The following is an 8,472-nucleotide window of genomic DNA, read 5'->3' as shown; positions in this document are numbered from 1 at the left end:
GGGCAGAACAGCGCCCAGTGCTTAAAGTCTGGCTCCATCGGAGGGGGCTCTGTAGTGATTCGAGCACTGGTGGAAAGAGAAATATAGAAGGAAAGAGAGAAAGCGACTGGTTGCCTGTTTTGCAAATCGTTTTATACAAAAGGGAGAAAGCATTATATTTCTCCATCTCTGGTTTTCGCGAAACGTGTTACTGGTTCTTATTAATACTCCCTGCGAAACCGTAGAAACGACAGAGAAGAAATCTTCCGATTACACCACGGACAAGAGCAAAAAATAGTTGCCTGCTTTGTATTCATACAGTCCTCATAATTTCAAGCTCGGGGGGGCTCGGGCCCCTTTTAAATATTACTGGGGGGTCTCAGACCCCCCTGGCTTTAAGCCCTGACAGCGCTGCAGGGGCCGTATTCCGAGTTTGCGTCGTTATCGAAAGTGTCGCCATTATCTGCCTGACCTCGAGCGTCACCACCGCCTCGAGTCATCTGATCGGTGGAAGCTCCGGAACCGGAAGTGGTGGCAATCAAACTGGCATCCCCTTACGGCGTTTCCACCAGTCAGATGACTCGAAGTCAGGAGGATAGCGACATTTTCGATAACGACGCAAACTCGGAATACGGGCCCAGGTCGTTCTTTAAGTCGCAAGCCTTCCTTTCTATGCTCATGGAACGAAATCCCGTGCGCGAGATGTGCGCTGGATGTTCGTTAACCAGCCGTGTAAATATCTATTTATTCGATTCTGAGCACCCCATTTTTTCACGATCGCAACTCCAAAGAGGGGGAGGGGATCGGCTTAGATTCGAAAACCTACAATACCCCCCCCCCCCCCCCCACACACACACACAAGAAATAATATTTTTTAGGCAAACATTGAACTTCAAGCTGCGGCAGCCTTCTTCAAACTCATTCCGACTTCCGGAATGACTGTCAAACAGCTGATACCAAACAAAGCGACGTGGGTCCAAGTTGCCTGCAAACTTGCCGAGCTCCGTCGAATGGCCACTGATTCCAGGTCCATGTGACAACATGCTGATAAAGTTATCAGGATCGCTTTCGGCCGGCTTTTGCCATTTTGTGCCACTAGCTGTCGGAACGCAGCGACACAAGAAGCCGGAGATCGCGCCGCGGACGCCGCGCCACCTCGGGACTTCGACCGAGTGAGGAAGTTGAGTGAGTGCGCGCTTCCTTGCAAAAAGGAGGTGGGCTTAGATAGGGTGCCTATAAGCCCTAGCTTAGATTCGCGAGCAAACATTTTCCTTTTTTTTTATTTTTTTTGCGAAATTAGGGGCGGGGGGAAGGGGGTGCTTATAATAGCGAAAATACGGTAGTATAGTTTTGTAGTAAATTGTGGCCGCCGCGGCAGCGCCACCTCGGTACTCCGACTGAGTGAGGAAGGGCGCTTACAACAGCCTTTTATACGCGCTCTTCCTCGAAAAAAGGCGGTGGGCTTAGATAGCTAAGATGCCTAAAAGCCCTAGCTTAAATTCGCGGGCAAACTTTTTCCATTTTTTTAATGCGATATTAGGGGCGGGGGGAAGGGGATACTTAGAATGGCGAAAATACGATAGTATACTTATGGTGGCTAGTACAGTTTTGTAGTAAATTCGCCGTGGCCGCGCCACCTCGGAACTCCGACTGAGTGAGGAAGTGCGCTGCTTTTTCTCGCAAAAAGAGGGTGGGCTTAAATATGGCGCCTGAAGCCCTAGCTTAGATTCGCGAGCAAACGTTTTCGATTTTTTTGTGAAATTAGGGGCGGGGGGAAGGGGATACTTAGAATGGCGAAAATACAATAGTATAGTTATGGTGGCTAGTATAGTTTTGTAGTAAATTGTGGCCGCCGTGGCAGCGCCACTTCGGGACTCCGACTGAGTGAGGAAGTGCGCTGCTTTTCTTCGCAAAAAGGGGGTGGGCTTAAATATGGCGCCTAGAAGCCCTAGCTTAGATTCGCGAGCAAATTTTTTCGATTTTTGTGAAATTAGGGGCGGGGGGAAGGGGATACTTAGAATGGCGAAAATACGGTAGTATAGTTTTATAGTAAATTGTGGCAGCCGCGGCCGCGCCACCTCGGGACTCCGACTAAGTGAAGAAGTTGAAGTGCACGCGCTCTTCCTCGCAAAAAGGGGTGGGCTTGATAGGGTGCCAGAAGTTCTAGCTTATTTTTGCGAGCAATCTTTTTCCATTTTTTTTTTTTTGCGAAATTAAGGGCGGGGGCGGGGGGTACTTAGAATAGAGAAAGTACGGTAGTATAGTGTTGTAGTAAATTGTGGCCGCCGCGCTGAGTTGGTTACTGGAAATAGTTCTTTATTTCGAATTCACTATTTTTACAAATATTTACGGAAGACCCGCGCTATTTAGAAGATAGTGTTTTCCGGTTAAAGCTGGGGTCCCCCAAAGATATGTTGGAAAATAAACAATGACGATTATGATAAAGCTGTCGCACGAAACCTCAGTGGCGGTGCTCTAATAACGTCGTGACGTCGTTTTCAAAGTGCAGCGCATTGGCAAACATGCATATATACTGCAGTCTGTTCTTCGTTCATCTGGCCTGTTCTGTGTTTTTCAAGTATGCAGCAAAAACACGCTAAAGCAAGAAAAAAACAGTATAATCTCGGCCTGGCTAGGTGTAAGCGGTTGGCAAAATGAGATTAACTCATGATTAGCAGAAACAAATAAGTGGTCTTTGAATAAGAATTTCTAACAGTTATTCTTTGTAAGACATTGACTTTATTATTGCCTGTGCCATTTATCTTTACTGTTCAGCTTGTTTCCTCTAGCTACCGAGCATGGTCTTTCCACCATTTCAGAAAACAGAAAAACCGCAAGAACTACAAGCGATTCAACTAAGAGCAGAGTTTCACTGAAGGTCCTACCGAACGAGTCTTTTCAGTAACGGCTGTGATCTATATATATATATATGTGTGTGTGTGTATAACTTCGCGAAACAAAATTACAGGCATTCAAATCATTGCAGCCTTTTTTTCCCCGAGTTTACATTTTTGGGCACACCAAAATTTCCTTTGAAACTTTCTGGAGTGGAACTTGATGAAGGACATGAAAAGTTAGTTATACATAACTTTTTTTTAAAGGCAAGAAGGTCAAAATTATCAGTAGCAGTGACACAAAAAAATACTTAGAAAAACTGATAATAGAGTGACAATCTATTCCCCTTGTCTTATACATTGATTTTCTGGGGTCACCTAAGCCAAAAAGTTGAAGAAATTACAAGTATTTTCAAAATGATTGTTTTCCTAAACCCGACAAGTCAATGCAGCGTGCGTGGACGCGGCGGAATATCGCCATACCCAGAGACAAGCGTTCGCATTGGCCACTGTGAATGGGAACGGTTCCCTGTTCCGTTGGCGGCCGAATCAATCACAACGACTTCCTCCGAGACGGTGGAGGAAGTGGCCAAACTTTTTTTTTGACACTCAAGACACATTGAAATTAAAGCCACATTCTATCCGTGTAAAGATACTGCACCCTTTCATCAAAATCGGCACAGGTCACATGACCTTCCAATCCCGCATCCCCTCACAAGAACATCAGCACAATGTTCCAAAGAAAAGTGCAGATTTGGCTGGTTGGTACACATTACAGGAAATGACGGAACTGTACTGACATCAACGTTATTTTTTGCGCAGATCCTTGGGGTGAAGAGTGAAGCTGCAGCACCATTCCTCTCCAAATGGTGATCATGAAGTCCTTTCCAGCTTTGATGGCACAAATTTCAACCAAGTGGAGGGAAGAAGACGTTACGTATTAAAATCCAGTATTCTAGGCAATACATATGCCTTTTAATGCCCAGCAAACATCAACGCACCCAGAAGTCAAGATGCAGGATTGATTTTTACTGTGAGAAATATTTGGATGTAGTAGTCTTCCTTCAATATCCTTTGAAAAATAAAGCAATACAAACATCTGTAGGTATAGTAGCATTTCTGTATAGATGTTAGGCATTGTTGCTAAGTGCTGATCTTATAATTAGCACTAATTAGCAGTGCGAAGTAGTAGAGGTAAGTAACAGTTCTTCTTATTGCTTATTAGTGGCCTTAGTTACAAAGAAGTATTGCTGTATTGCGCACTTGCTGTCAACTCAAAGGCATGACACAGTTGCATAAGGCCTCTAAACTATCACTCTGAATGAATGCTCCAAAGGTGTAGAGGTAATGCGCCCTGGTTGTAACTGAAAAAGCAGCAGTTCGATTCCTGTTTGACAACTTTTTCTCCTCTGCAATAGTGGTTAAATGATGTCACAACCTGTGACATCATCACTGTTGACAAATCAGAAATTGGTGTTGCGACCATGTGGTTTTTGGCAAATGTGTGCTCTAGCGGTATCGCTTAGGTGCCTCACATCATTGCTGGTACAGCCCACAGTGGTACGGTAAGCGTTTTATTCATGATGTTGTCAACTCTAATGCACCTGGCTGCTCAGGGAGAAGTTTGCCAAGGAAAAGCTACTGATCAATGGGGATGACAACACAAGGGGCTGCAGCCCATTTAGTGAAACACTCATGACAAGCCTTGATACAACCTGTGTAGGAACATAACTTAAGGTCCCTTTGCTTACTTTATCGCTGTATACATACTTTGTTGCGGCCAAACACTAGCCACGCCAATGAGTAGCACAAGCTACAGAAGAACACTTTCAATAATGTCTGTTTTTTCTTTTTCGTTGTTGGGGAGGGGTCTTATCCGAGACTTACTGGTGCAATATGACATACAACTTTTTTTTTAATTTGCAAGCATTCTTTATCTCGCACAAAATACCCCTCAGTCACAGTGTACATAATTGTGTGTGCTACTTGTTTTGTGCCACCTTTGGTTACTACCAAGATATAATGTGCCTTTAATGGCTGGAGCTTATATTGAGAGTTCCAGCGATCCCTTCCAAAAACCCCTAAATATGGACTTTGAAATAGAAAATATTTGCAGGTAGAAACCCTCACCTGCAGTGGGCATAATTTACTGTAAAATTAGCTGTGGTGTAACTATGGTTAAGCCTAATGATGTAGCAAAAGGCACGTTGTTCTTCTGTCTCCTCAGCTCGCCATTTTCGTAAGGCTTCATTCTGCACTTCCAAAAAAGACTGACGAACTCCTGGCCCAGTTCTCGGTCTATACCACGTGACAGTTGCTAGGTAACAGCGTGCCGCACCGCAGTGACGTCACACCAGCTGCGCTCCGGCTGAGCATACAGCTTACCGCACACGGTGCTACGTATGAGCACCCCTTGCCTCTTGTCGCTGACCATTCTCATTCGGGTGCAGAAGACTTTTAGTGGTATGACATCGTCTCTACGTCGAACTCCGGAGCACACCACAGTCGCAACGTTCGAACGAACCTTCTGTCCTAGCAACTCGCTGTTGTCGTTCGCCTCTACCAACTACCTTATCTGTCTCCTTTTTCTTCTTCTGGCTGAGCATACGGCACACAGTGCCACATTGACGGCTTGAAAACCTAGCACAGTGCAGCTTTCGCTACAAAAACTCTTAGATAGCTAATTAACCAAAGCTCGCTAATCAACTTTTTAATTAGGCCTATTGGGTGGTTAGTGCCAATGAGGAGTTCCAGGCGACTACAAGAGACCTAAGGTATCCTAAAGCACACTACATGTTCACCTCGTCACAATATTTCACAGTTCTGGCACAGTTAGCAAGTGCCCAAGGGCACGCAGACGATTTATCTCTGTGAGAAAAGTGATTTAAGAATGTATTGCCCCTCTAGTGGTTTTACCTGATGCTGTTAGAAGCGCCACTTACAGGGCATGACGTGCCATTTGATATATCCGTTCTTTCATAAAAAATCTGTGAAACTAGAGTTCTGTATACTGTGCGACTTTAACTACACTTTCACACAGAATCTTCAACATGACGACCTGTGTTCGATATAGCCAATAATTTGAAATATCTTGGCACGATATATCCATGCTTGACTGTATTAACACCACACAATAAAAAAGTGTCTAGACGGCTTGCAATACATTGCCATGAGATGCTCATACTTGTGTGGAGCCTCACATAATCTCCTACATCTTGGTTCCGCTTAGACAAACACTGAGCATATGCAGGTTTCCATATGAAACTAGCACTGGTTTCCGGCTCTTCCTGTTAGTATGTAATGTACCGATGCATGCCACTGTGACCAAAATAATGCTGCAGTATTTGAGGCTTTTGATAATTAAAGGGACACTGTCCACCTTCCGGTCGAAAATATTTTCTTCCCCGGGTGACTGTGAGGTTTCGCCCCCAGAACGCAAGGACGTAAAAAAGTTTTTGAAAAGAATAATAACGCAGTTACAGCCACCGCATCCACCCGATTTTGTCGTGTTTCTCTCCTCCCGTTCCCTCGCAAAGGTTTCTCACTCTCTTGACCGGTCATCTAGCTTCCGCCAGCCAAAATCCCCTTCCTCCTCCGCGTTTGACGGGAGGTGGGGCTTGGCACTCTGCGTGCGCGAAAACGAAACGGGTGAGGGAGTACGCGCCGCTGCATTCATTGCATTCAATCCGGCCGTGGCGAGATTAAAGCGTGCAGCGAGTGGCGCGCACACGCACATTAGTCATGTACGCCCGTCCTTCACCCGTAAGTCAGCAAGATGGACCAATGGATGTCGTTGCCTTCTGAAGTCAGCATAGCGGCGCGACAGGCCAACGTAGAGAACGGGGAAGCTGGTTTTCCGAAGGGGAGGATGAGAGAGCTTTTATTTGTATTTTTGCTGCTTTGTGGCGCGCGTATCGCTGTAGCATTTTGCACAGACTATCTACGGTACCTGATCGAAGCATTGGGCTCCTTTGTTTAAAAAGTCATACCATGGACAGTGGCCCTTTAACAGGCATGCTTCTTTATACAGAAGTTATGAGTACATGTGTGTTTTAAAACATTAACTTGATGTGACAAAAAAAAAAAAAATCAGGATGTGCACACCTTTGTGCTGCATGCCTCAACTATAAAGGGTACCAAAAATAAAGGCAAAGGGCTGCATATGACCCCGTTACAAAAGGTGTTCTAATCCAAAAGCACCAGTTGCTGCTACAGTGAACCAGGGAAGTTCGTTGAAAAGACATGCCTTCATATGTTCCAAATGTTTCACTGGCAGTAGAAGTTGCACTTCCCTGCAAAACACAAGTGTCTACATGCAGTCTGTGTTTGACAACTTCTGTGCAATTTTTTCAATTATTGCTGTTCATTCTCAGTTCCTACCTTTTGGGCCTTATGGCACAACTTCAAGGCAATTTACTGAGGGCATTCCTATGAATTTAAATTACCATTCATGCCGAAAATATGACAGCGCTAAGCACAATGAGCCATATTAACCGTGGCACATTTAATAAATAAATTTTTAAACAATTCTTAAGAAATATAGAATTAGATGCCTGCCTCTATGTAGGGCAGGCGAAGCTCTGGAGGCAGCCAAAAATTCAACTTGGCAAACCACTCCTTCCATTTTATAGAGTTTAATTTGTTGATTCTATTGCAGTGTTCAGATGCTCTATTTCTCATACCATTGACTGTTACTCTCTTTAGTTTAAAGCTCCTACTTCTAAGGGGCCAAAACTTTGCTCACAGTAAGTATATATAAATATATTCTCTGCACAGAGCTCTGCTTAAAAATGGAGGATTGGAACCCGGCTGTTATATTAAGTCTACTTTCTATCATGAGCCAAAAACTGTGTAGCTAGAGAAAGACAACCGGGTGTCATTCATAAAATCCCATGTTCAGAGTGCCCAGCCTCATAGAGTGGTGAAATAAAAAACCCCGATCCATGAATCAGGCAACACAAAAATGATGTCTAGTTAATGAACTGAGAAGGCAATGTCCTCGCCTAGCACTACGAACACGCCGACCACAGAACTACTTTCGAAGAGGCGAGCGTCTTGGCCATGGAGCCTAATCCGTTCAAGAGGCCCAGGTTACGTCATGGTACATCCAACTCACAAAAGCAAGTGAATAAAAGTTCAGGAACTCTTCCCTCTGCACATGTTAATAGACTTCATCATGTGTTAACAACAGGAAAGTGAAGGCTGCTGTCCGAGGTGCTGGCTCGCATTTCAGCCATACATGAAGTAAGGGGGAGTTGGATTCGATTGGGTTGAAAATGCATTATTGGTTGGTGTCCGTATTTGTCAACTTTTGTTTCAAAAGCCCAACCAAGCAGACTTCCGCCAAAGATGTTCTCGTTGAAATCCACTTATTTCATATTTGTGCCACAGAACTACACCCAGCTACTACAGTTGTACATTAGAAGAAACTTCCAAGAGGCTACTGGACTTTGTGCTGTTATTAGCTTACTTATCAAGTACAAATGCTGCTACTTGGCTTCCTAAAGGAGGCACTCACAGATATATGGGTGCACGCCTTGGACCAGTGCAATTACAGCAACCATGGCTATATGCTCTCCTTAGGAATGACAATAATTTGCTAACAATGGTTGGGAGTGCAAACAACTGTAAGCAGCCTGGTCAATATTTCCAATACGCC

The sequence above is a fragment of the Amblyomma maculatum genome, chromosome 1 (genome assembly GCF_055883805.1).
Source record: "Amblyomma maculatum isolate TAMU_Amacu chromosome 1, ASM5588380v1, whole genome shotgun sequence".
Taxonomy (NCBI): domain Eukaryota; kingdom Metazoa; phylum Arthropoda; class Arachnida; order Ixodida; family Ixodidae; genus Amblyomma; species Amblyomma maculatum.
Note: the sequence above shows the minus strand (reverse complement) of the source record.